Source organism: Arachis ipaensis, chromosome B5, assembly GCF_059453495.1.
Source record: "Arachis ipaensis isolate K30076 ecotype BB chromosome B5, ASM5945349v1, whole genome shotgun sequence".
Classification (NCBI taxonomy): Eukaryota; Viridiplantae; Streptophyta; class Magnoliopsida; order Fabales; family Fabaceae; genus Arachis; species Arachis ipaensis.
In genome coordinates this window covers 65403478-65415759 of record NC_142440.1, presented here as the reverse complement: position 1 = coordinate 65415759, position 12282 = coordinate 65403478, and the positions used below count along the sequence as shown (strand labels likewise).

Below are 12282 nucleotides of genomic sequence, written 5' to 3'. Positions count from 1 at the left end.
GATATGTGAGCTATAGTGAAACAAGGCTTCAATCACATAAGTGTATGCATACATCAAATCATGGAAATATAGAATCAAGCAAGACATAGATCACAATTTTAGAGAGAACAAACAACACAAACAAGAATAAAACATTGGTTGATAAAATGCAACCAATCAAGTAGGCTCAAAATCTCACTAGTTTTGTGTGTTTGAACTCTAAGACCATGTTCCAAATTAAATATCTTCAAACAAGTTTAACAAAAATTTTTATTTAAATTAGTGAAATGCTATGAAATAGTGTCTTGAAAAAGAATTTATCACTTCAACCAAGTAGTACACACATGCAAGCAACTGCTATCATGCAATCTATCCTATCGAACAAAAGAAAAATAAAATATTGGTGTTGAGAGAGAGAGATGTTACCTTCGGAAGTCAGTTACCGACCTCCCCACACTTAAGGCTTGGCATGGTCCTCCGTGCCATCACTGATGGCAAAGTAGGGTTGGGAGCATCACATCCACTGTCTGGCTTATCCTGGCTCTCCATGCTGGCATGTGAAGTGGAGTCCGGGGTATCTGTCTCTTCTGGAGATGGGTGAGTACTTACAATGAGCTCCTTCAAGTAAGTGTATCGGCACTTGTTGCGATGCTCGATTTGCTCAATCCGCCAGGCTTGCCGGTCTAGCCTCTCAAGGATCTCAAGTAGCAACTAATTGTTGGATGGTGGTGGTGCCTGTGGTGTGGATGATGGTAGGGTGGAGGATGAAGTGGTGTCTAAGGACGAGCCTACATACCGGCTGGTAGAAGGTGCTGGAGGTCTGATATACTTCCCATTCGGGACAAACTGATCATCTTTAGGGATCATGGCTTCGTATCCTCAACCCGATAGGAGACTCCCATTGCAACCAATGCAGGAAAAGGTAAGTTGTCCACGATCTGCACGTGTCTTATAGCCTACCAGATGAGTCTTGGTAAGTTAAGAGGTTGTTCTGTGAGAATGCACCAGATGAAAACGGCCATGTCAGTAGTAAAAGTGGACTCATGAGTGCTCAAAAAGATGTAGCGGGACATAATCTGTGCCTACACGCGAGCTTCCAAGGTGAGTGCTTGAGCGGCGATGCTCTTGGGTCGAGCCCGGTGTTGTCCGTAGATCCAACGGCTGTCAGGTTGTGTTATGACTCCAAGGATGCTGTCCCAGTCAAACTGATATGTCTGGCACTTAAGATGGGTCTCTTGATAGGCATCCAACCCCTCTGGGCTAGTGAAAGATCCAGTACTCTCTGAATGGCACCTTTGAAGACAGGGACTTGCTTTTGGCGAACATAGACAGACTGCAGGGTAGACGAGTGAAAGTTAGAGTAGAATTCAGCTACCCAAGAGAGATTGGCCTCCCGCAGCTGCCTCCTTAACAATCCCCACTGTCTCCTTTCAATTCGGGGCTCCACGAAGTCAACGAAATGCGTTGGAAGGATGAGGAGGTGCTCATTATTGTAGTTTCTCTCTGCTAAAATGGGGAACATCTGCTCACAGTAAAGGTTAGTGAACCGTGCGGAGTCCCGTGCAGGAAATGCCTTCTCCGCCTCATTAACTTTGATGGTCCTCTTGACCCACTTAGTGGGTGGCTTGACACTTGTAGATGGTTGCGCCTTAGCTAGTGCTCTTTTAGTGCCTTTCCTTGCTGGTGTCTTGTTAGAAACCTTCTCTCTTCCTCTCTTGGTGGCCATCCTAAAGGAGGAAGGAAGAGAAATAATGTCAAATGTAGATAGCTGAAAACCGAAAGGAAGAAGGTCCAAGTGATAATAAATGCCAAAGAAAAAGATAATAGCTTAAATACATGGTAGCTACAACATGCAAGTAAGACATCAATTAAGATCATGAAGGCATATCATAACAACTAGATGCAAAAGGGTTAAAAGCATGCAAGTAATAGGCATGAGAAGCATAGCTCAAGCATCGATATCAACAATAATTATCACATGTAACAAAATAATGAGCACTTGTATGTTAACAATTAATGACTAATAAACTCAATTTACATGGATTGCAAGGGTTATGAAAAAGAGGCATTAAAGTGTAAATAAAATAGATAAGAAATCAAAATGCCATGACAGCTTTTTCACAAACACTTGGTGTGCAATTTAAAGATAGAAATTAAGGTAATTAATCCAAGTAAATATAAGACCCAAAATAAAATGTCAATTGTCAAAGCACTCCTCATAATATCCACAAGTTAAAATATAGCAAAATAAGCACCCAAATAAAGCTCCAACACCAACATAAAAATGCAAGATAAAAGAATGAAAAAGAAATTATAAATAACAAAGATAACATAGAATTAAAAATAAATAAAATAATCAAATGCAATAAATAAAAGTAGAATGAAAGAGTAGAAGGGAGGAAGAAAAGAAACCTTAAGAAGAAGATGAAGATAGGAAGATGAATGGGATTAAGAATGAGAGAAGAGGAGTAAGAAGGGAAGAAGAAAAGGAAGGAAAATTGTAGCTGCCGGAGTTGGTGGTCTCCGGTGGTAGTCCGCCGGTGGTGGTGAGAGAAGGGAGGGGGCAAGAAGGAAGAAGTAGAAAGAATGAAGAAGAAAGAAGAAGAATTAGGATTAGAGAGGGAAGAGAGGATTGAAGGAAAGAAATCTGGACGGCGCGCTGAGTAAGTGACACGGCACTTATGATGCACACTCGTCGCCCAAGCGTACGGGTGGGTGGGCAAAAGTTCAGGGGATGCGTAAGCATCAGTCACGCGTACGTGTGACCACTGGCCGTGCAAGGAGCATGGTTCCAGCCCCATGGCTGCACAACTCTCTATTCAAATCTCCAAATTATGCCGATTTCTATCCACGCGTACGCGTCGCTGACACTCACGCGTGGATTGACAAACTTGAAGGTGACGCGTAGGCGTGGGTTGGCTTGTGCGCTAGGCACCCTGCCGCGCGTCTCTGTTCAATTTTTATAAAACTCGAACCCCCATATGACGCGTGCGTGGTGCACGAAATTGTGATCCCTGGTAATGGCTCCAAAAACTTGGTGCTCTAATCTTAATTCATAATTTGTCACAACTTCGATACAACTAACCAGCAAGTTCACTGGGTCGTCCAAGTAATAAAACCTTACGTGAGTAAGGGTCGATCCCACAGAGATTGTTAATATGAAGCAAGCTATGGTCATCTTGTAAATCTCAGTCAGGCGGATATCAAATGGTTATGGAGTTTTCGAATAATAATAATAAATAAACAGAAAATAAAGATAGAAATACTTATGTAACTCATTGGTGAGAATTTCAGATAAGTGTATAGAGATTCTTTCGTTCCTCTGAACCTCTACTTTCCTGCTGTCTTCATCCAATCCTTCCTACTCCTTTCCATGGCAAGCTTTATATAGGGCATCACCGTTGTCAATGGCTACATCCCATCCTCTTTGTGAAAAAGGTCCAAATGCTCTGTCACGGCACGGCTAATCATCTGGAGGTTCTCGATCATACTGAAATAGGATTCACCCTCCTTTTGCGTCTATCACTACGACCAGCACTCGCGAGTTTGAAGTTCGTCACAACCATCCCTTCCCAGATCCTACTCGGAATACCACAGACAAGGTTTAGACTTTCCAGATCTCAGGAATGGCCGTCCATGGGTTCTAACTTATACCACGAAGATTCTAATATCTCAGACTCGGTCCCCTGTATTAGATATCTAACAGATACTCATTCTAGCTTGTTTGCATGTAGAACGGAAGTGTTTGTCAGGCACGCATTCATGAGTGAGAATGATGATGAGCGTCACATAATCATCACATTCATCATGTTCTTGGGTGCGAATGGATATCTTAGAAGCGGATTAAGTTGAATTGAATATAAAACAGTAGAACTTTGCATTAAATCATGAGGAACAGCAGAGCTCCACACCTTAATCTATGGAGTGCAGAAACTCTACCGTTAAAAAATACATAAGTGAAAGGTTCAGGCATGGCCGAATGGCCAGCCCCCATGATCTAAGAACTAGACGTCCCAAGATGTCTAATACAATAGTAAAAAGTCCTATTTATACTAAACTAGTTACTAGGGTTTACAGAAGTAAGTAATTGATGCATAAATCCACTTCCGTGGCCCACTTGGTGTGTGCTTGGGCTGAGCTTGAAGTTTACACGTGCAGAGGCTTCTTTTGGAGTTGAACGCCAAGTTGTAACGTGTTTTTGGCGTTCAACTCTGGTTTGTGACGTGTTTCTGGCGTTTAACTCTAGACTGCAGTGTAGAACTGGAGTTCAACGCCCTTTTGCATCATCTAAACTTGAACAAAGTATGGACTATTATATATTTCTGGAAAGCCGTGGATGTCTACCTTCTAACGCAATTGAAAGCGCACCATTTGGAGTCTTGTAGCTCAAGAAATTCCACTTTGAGTGCAGGGAGGTCAGAATCCAACAACATCAGCAGTCCTTCTTCAACCTCTGAATCTGATTTTTGCTCAAGTCCCTCAATTTCAGCCAGAAAATACCTGAAATCACAGAAAAACACACAAACTCAAAGTAAAGTCCAGAAATGTGAATTTAACATAAAAACTAATAAAAACATCCCTAAAAGTAACTAGATCCTACTAAAAACGTATAAATTATCCGCTCATCACAACACCAAACTTAAATTGTTGCTTGTCCCCAAGAAACTGAAAATAAAATAGGATAAAAAGAAGAGAATATACTATAAATTCCAAACTATCAATGAAACATAGCTCCAATCAGATGAGGGGACTTGTAGCTTTTTGCCTCTTGAATAGTTTTGGCATCTCACTTTATCCATTGAGGTTCAGAATGATTGGCATCTATAGGAACTCAGAGTTCAGATAGTGTTATTGATTCTCCTAGTTCAGTATGTTGATTCTTGAGCACAGCTACTTTATGAGTCTTGGCCGTGGCCCTAAGCACTTTGTTTTCCAGTATTACCACCGGATACATAAATGCCACAGACACATAACTGGGTGAACCTTTTCAGATTGTGACTCAGCTTTCCTAAAGTCCCCAATTAGAGGTGTTCAGGGTTCTTAAGCACACTCTTCTTTTGCTTTGGACCTTGACTTTCACCGCTCGGTCTCAAGTTTTCACTTGACACCTTCACGCCACAAGCACATGGTTAGGGACAGCTTGGTTTAGCCGCTTAGGCCAGGATTTTATTCCTTTAGGCCCTCCTATCCATTGATGCTCAAAGCCTTGGATCCTTTTTATTTACCCTTGCCTTTTGGTTTTAAGGGTTATTGGCTTTTTGCTCTTGCCTTTTGGTTTTAAGAGCTTTTGGCTTTTTCTGCTTGCTTTTTCTTTTTCTTTCTCTTTTTTTTTTCGCCATTTTTTCTTCAAGATTTTGTATTCACTGCTTTTTCTTGCTTCAAGAGTCATTTTTATGATTTTTCAGATTATCAAATAACATGTCTCCTTGTCATCATTCTTTCAAGAGCCAACATATTTAACATTCATAAACAACAACTTCAAAAGACATATGCACTGTTCAAGCATTCATTCAGAAAACAAAAAGTATTGTCACCACATCAATATAATTAAACTAAGTTCAAGGATAAATTCGAAACTCATGTACTTATTGTTCTTTTGTAATTAAAACATTTTTCCATTTAAGAGAGGTGATGGATTCATATTCACTACTTTAAGGCATAGACACTTGAATACTAATTATCATGTAATAAGACTCAAATATAGATAAACATTTAACATAAAAACGAAAAACAGAAAATTTAAGAACAAGGAATGAGTCCACCTTAGTGATGGTGGCATTTTCTTCTTGAGGAACCAATGATGTCCTTGAGCTCTTCTATGTCTCTTCCTTGTCTTTGTTGCTCCTCCCTCATTGCTCTTTGATCTTCTCTAATTTCATGAAGGATGATGGAGTGCTCTTGATGTTCCACCCTTAGTTGCTCCCAATAATTATGTAGAGGAAAATGTATACCCTGAGGTATCTCAGGGATCTCTTGATTTGCAGTCAAATGTTCTACCACTGAGTTATAGACCCTTGAGATGAATCTCTCCATCTCCTATGACTTGGAGGTGGAAGCTTTTATCTTCCATTTCCTCTTTCTAGAGGTTTCTCTGGCCTTAGGTGCCATCAATGGTTATGGAAAAATAAAAAAGCAATGCTTTTTCCACACCAAACTTTGAATGTTTGCTCGTCCTCGAGCAAAAGAAGAAAGGAAGGATGAGAAGAAGAAGAAATGGAGGAGATGGAGGTGTAGGAAGGGTTCGGCCACTGGGGGTTTAAGGTGGTTATGATGTGTGAAAAGGAGGGAGTGATGGTTTAAATTTTGAGTGGGTGGGTGTAGGTGGGTGTATGATGGTTTTGGAGGGGAATTGGAGGTGATTGGTGAAGGGTTCTTGGGAAAGGGTGATATAGGATTATGAGGAGGAAAGGTGAGTGGAGGTATGTAGCGATCCTGTGGGGTCCATAGATGCTGAGATGATCCTGTGGGGTCCACAGATCCTGAGATGTTAAGGATTTGCATCCCTGCACAAATTAGGCATGTAAAACACCTTTGCATGCAATTCTGGCGTTTAAACGCCGAATTGATGCTTGTTCTGGGCGTTCAACGCCCAGATGCAGCATGTTTTTGGCGTTGAACGCCAGTTCTATGCTTGTTTCTGGCGTTCAGCGCCAGCTTTCCTCAGTGTGCATTCCTGGCGTCTGAATGCCAGGATGCTGCTTGTTTTGGGCATTCAACGCCAGATCCATGCTCTGTTCTGGCGTTGAACGCCAGCCAGATGCTCCTTACTGGCGTTTAAACGCTAGTAAGCCCTTCCTCCAGGGTGTGATTTTTCTTCTGCTGTTTTTGATTCTGTTTTGATTTTTCTATTTATTTTGTGACTCCATATGATCATGAACCTAATAAAACATTGATGAGCGGATAATTTATACGCTTTTTGGCATTGTTTTTAGTATGTTTTTAGTAGGATCTAGTTACTTTTAGGGATGTTTTTATTAGTTTTTATGTTAAATTCACATTTCTGGACTTTACTATAAGTTTGTGTATTTTTCTATGATTTCAGGTATTTTCTGGCTCAAATTGAGGGACTTGAGCAAAAATCAGATTCAGAGGTTGAAGAAGGACTGCTGATGTTGTTGGATTCTGACCTCCCTGCACTCAAAGTGGATTTTATGGAGCTACAGAACTCAAAATGGCGAGCTTCTAATTGCGTTGGAAAGTAGACATCCAGGGCTTTCCAGCAATATATAATAGTCCATACTTTGGCCGAGTTTAAACGATGCAAAAGGGCATTGAACGCCAGTTCTACGCTGCAGTCTGGAGTTAAACGCCAGAAACACGTCACGAACCAGAGTTGAACGCCAAAAACACGTTACAACTTGGCGTTCAACTCCAAAAGAAGCCTCTGCATGTGGAAAGCTAAAGCTCAGCCCAAGCACACACCAAGTGGGACCCAGAAGTGGATTTATGCATCAATTACTTACTTCTGTAAACCCTAGTAGTTAGTTTAGTATAAATAGGACTTTTTACTATTGTATTAGACATTCTGGATTGTGTTTTTGATCCTGTGATCACGTTTTGGGGGCTGGCCTCTCGGCCATGCCTGAACCTTTCACTTATGTATTTTCAACGGTAGAGTTTCTATACTCCATAGATTAAGGTGTGGAGCTCTGCTATTCCTCATGAATTAATGCAAAGTACTACTGTTTTCTATTCAATTCAACTTATTCCGCTTCTAAGATATCCATTCGCACCCAAGAACATGATGAAGGTAATGATTATGTGACGCTCATCATTATTCTCACTTATGAACGTGTGCCTGACAAACACTTCCGTTCTACATGCAAACAAGCTAGAGTGAATATCTCTTAGATATCTAATACAGGGGACCGAGTCCGAGTTATTAGTATCTTCGTGGTATAAGTTAGAACCCATGGATGGCCATTCTTGAGATCCGGAAAGTCTAAACCTTGTCTGTGGTATTCCGAGTAGGATCTGGGAAGGGATGGCTGTGACAAACTTGCGAGTGCTGGGCGTAGTGACAGACGCAAAAGGATAGTAAATCCTATTCCAGTATGATCGAGAACCTCCAGATGATTAGCCATGCCGTGACAGAGCATTTGGACCATTTTCACAGAGAGGATGGGATGTGGCCATTGACAACGGTAATGCCCTTACAGAAAGCTTGCCATGGAAAGGAGTAGGACTGATTGGATGAAGACAGCAGGAAAGCAGAAGTTCAGAAGAACGAAGGCATCTCTATACGCATATCTGAAATTCTCACCAATGAATTACATAAGTATTTCTATCTTTATTTTATGTTTATTTATTATTTATTTTGAAAACTCCATAACCATTTGATATCCGCCTGACTGAGATTTACAAGGTGACCATAGCTTGCTTCATACCGACAATCTCCGTGGGATCGACCCTTACTCACGTAAGGTTTTATTACTTGGACGACCCAGTGCACTTGCTGGTTAGTTGTGCGAAGTTGTGAAGTTATGTTTGGACCATGGTATTGTACACCAGTTATTGGCGCCATTGCCAGGGAGAGAATGAACAAAAATTTTACAACCTCAGAGTAACAATTTCGCATACCAAGTTTTTGGCGCCGTTGCCGGGGATTGTTCGAGTTTGGACAACTGACGGTTCATCGTGTTGCTCAGATTGGGTAATTTTCTTCTTATTTTATTTTCAAAAAGTTTTCAAAAATATTTTCTTCTTTTTCATTTTTCCCAATTAATATTCGAAAAAAAAATATTTTCAAAAAATAAAATATATTTTTCTTCAGAATTTTTAAGAATGAATTCTACAATTTCATGAAGCATGTAGAAGCCTGGCTGGCTGTAAAGCCATATCCAAATTCATTTGGACTGAGGCTCCCAAGTCATCATTACAAGAGCAAGCTAGTTGTTGCTAATAAAATTTGTTATTGTATGACTGATTTGTATCTTCTAAAGCTTGGCTGGCTATTAAGCCATGTGTAACCCTCAGATTGGAGCCTTAGACTAAGAGTACAAGATTCCTGGAATTCATATTATAAATTTTGGAATCCTTATTTTTCTTTTTCACATTAATTTTCAAAAAAATCAAAAATTTTTTTTATAAAATCATGAAAAAATCAAAAATATTTTGTGTTTCTTGTTTGAGTCTTGAGTCAATTTTTAAGTTTGGTATCAGTTGCATTTTTTCTAAAAATTTTTTATGCATTTTTCGAAAATTCATGCATTCATAGTGTTCTTCATGATCTTCAAGTTGTTCTTGGCCAGTCTTCTTGTTTGATCTTCATATTTTCTTGTTTTGTGTCTTTTCTTGTTTTTCATATGCATTCTTGCATTCATAGTGTCTATACATGAAAAATTTCTAAGTTTGGTGTCTTGCATGTTTTCTTTTCTTGAAAAAATTTCAAAAATAAGTCTTGATGTTCATCTTGATCTTCAAAGTGTTCTTGGTGTTCATCTTGACATTCATAGTGTTCTTGCATTCATCACATGCTTTGATCCAAAATTTTCATGCATTGCATCATTTTTCATGTTTTTCTCTTTCATCATTAAAAATTCAAAATTCAAAAAAAATATCTTTCCCTTTTTCACTCAAAAATTCGAAAATTTGAGTTGAATTTTTCAAAAAATTTTAAAATTTAGTTATTTCTTATGAGTCAAATCAAATTTTCAATTTTAAAATCTTATCTTTTTCAAAATCATTTTCAAAAATCAAATCTTTTTCATTTTTCTTATCTATTTTTGAAAATTTTAAAAATATTTTTCAAAAATCTTTTTCTTAATTTTACATCATATTTTCGAAAATATCATCAACAATTAATATTTTGATTCAAAAATTTCAAGTTTGTTACTTACTTGTTAAGAAAGATTCAAACTTTAAGTTCTAGAATCATATCTTGTGATTTCTTGTGAACCAAGTCATTAATTGTGATTTTAAAAATCTTTCAAAACTAATTCTAATCATTTCTTTCTATCATATCTTTTTTTTTTAAAATCTTATCTTTTTCAAAAATTTGATTTTCAAATATCTTTTCTAACTTCTTATCTTCTTATCTTTTCAAAATTGATTTTCAAATCTTTTTCAACTAACTAATTGACTTTTTGTTTGTTTCTTATCTTTTTCAAAACTACCTAACAAACTCTCTCTCTCTCTCTAATTTTCAAAAATCTCTTCCCTCTTTTTCAAAAATTCTTTTTAATTAACTATTTGTTTCAATTTTTAATTTTAATTTGCTTTCATTCCTAATTTTCGAAAATCACTAACCCCTTTTCAAAATATTATTTTCGAAAATCCTCTTTCTCTCTCATCTCCTTCTATTTATTTATTCATCTACTAACACTTCATCTCACCCAAATTCGAACCCCCTCTTCCATCTGTGTTCGAATTTTCTCTTCTTCCCTTCTTAAATTACATTCTTTTCTTCTTCTACTCACACATGGGAACCTCTATACCTGGGTAAAAAGGATCCCTATTATTATTATTTTTCTGTTCCCTCTTTTTCATATGATCAGGAGCAAGGACAAGAACATTCTTGTTGAAGCAGACCCTGAACCTGAAAGGACTCTGAAGAGGAAACTAAGAGAAGCTAAAATACAACAATCCAGAGATAACCTTACAGAAATTTTTGAACACGAAGAGGAGATGGCAGCCGAAAATAATAATAATGCAAGGAGGATGCTTGGTGACTTTACTGCACCTAATTCCAATTTACATGGAAGAAGCATCTCCATCCCTACCATTGGAGCAAACAATTTTGAGCTGAAACCTCAATTAGTTTCTCTGATGTAAAAAAATTGCAAGTTTCATGGACTTCCATCTGAAGATCCTTTTCAGTTCTTAATTGAATTCTTGCAGATCTGTGATACTGTTAAGACTAATGGAGTAGATCTTGAAGTCTACAGGCTCATGCTTTTCCCGTTTGCTATAAGAGACAGAGCTAGAATATGGTTGGACTCTCAACCTAAGGATAGCCTGAACTCTTGGGATAAGCTGGTCAAGGCTTTCTTAGCCAAGTTCTTTCCTCCTCAAAAGCTGAGTAAGCTTAGAGTGGATGTTCAAACCTTAAGACAGAAAGAAGGTGAATCCCTCTATGAAGCTTGGGAGAGATACAAGGAACTGACCAAAAAGTGTCCTTCTGACATGCATTCAGAATGGACCATCCTGGATATATTCTATGATGGTCTGTCTAAATTAGCTAAGATGTCATTGGATACTTCTGCAGGTGGATCCATTCACCTAAAGAAAACGCCTGCAGAAGCTCAAGAACTCATTGACATGGTTGCTAATAACCAGTTTATGTACACTTCTGAGAGGAATCCTGTGAGTAATGGGACGCCTCAGAAGAAGGCAGTTCTTGAAATTGATACTCTGAATGCCATATTGGCTCAAAACAAAATATTGACTCAGCAAGTAAATATGATTTCTTAGAGTTTGAATGGAATGCAAGCTGCATCCAACAGTACTCAAGAGGCATCTTCTGAAGAAGAAGCTTATGATCCTGAGAACCTTAAAATAGCAGAGGTGAATTACATGGGTGAACCATATGGAAACATCTATAAATCCTCATGGAGAAATCACCCAAATCTCTCATGGAAGGATCAACAAAAGCCTCAACAAGGCTTTAATAATGGTGGAAGAAACATGTTTAGCAATAGCAAGCCTTTTCCGTCATCCATTCAGCAACAGACAGAGCACTCTGAACAAAATACCTCTAATTTAGCAAACTTAGTCTCTGATCTATCTAATGCCACTGTGAGTTTCATGAATGAAACAAGGTCCTCCATTAGAAATTTGGAAGCACAAGTGGACCAGCTGAGTAAAAGGATCACTGAAATCCCTCCTAGTACTCTCCCAAGCAATACAGAAGAAAATCCAAAAGGAGAGTGCAAGGCCATTGAATTGACCATCATGGCCGAACCTAGAAGAGAGGAGAAGGACGTGAATCCCAAGGAGGAAGACCTCCTGGGACGTCCAGTGATCAATAAGGAGTTTCCTCTGAGGAACCAAAGGACTCTGAGGCTCATCTAGAGACCATAGAGATTCCGTTAAACCTCCTTATGCCATTCATGAGTTCTGATGAGTATTCTTCTTCTGAAGAGAATGAGGATGTCACTGAAGAACAACTTGCCAAGTTCCTTGGTGCAATCATGAAGCTGAATGCCAATTTATTTGGTAATGAGACTTGGGGAGATGAACCTCCTCTGTTCACCAATGACCTAAATGCATTGGATCAATTGAGATTGCCTCAGAAGAAACAGGATCCTGAAAAGTTCCTAATACCTTGTACCATAGACACCATGACCTTTGAGAAGGCTCTAT

General features: G+C 38.8%; 1 non-coding gene across 1 annotated transcript; it reads right to left on the bottom strand.

The window, feature by feature from the left end:
- Positions 1–11001: 11001 nt before the first annotated feature.
- LOC148564480 (small nucleolar RNA R71) lies at positions 11002–11105 on the bottom strand. The gene has a single exon (XR_015885526.1). It is a non-coding gene; the product is annotated as a small nucleolar RNA R71 (small nucleolar RNA).
- Positions 11106–12282: the final 1177 nt, after the last annotated feature.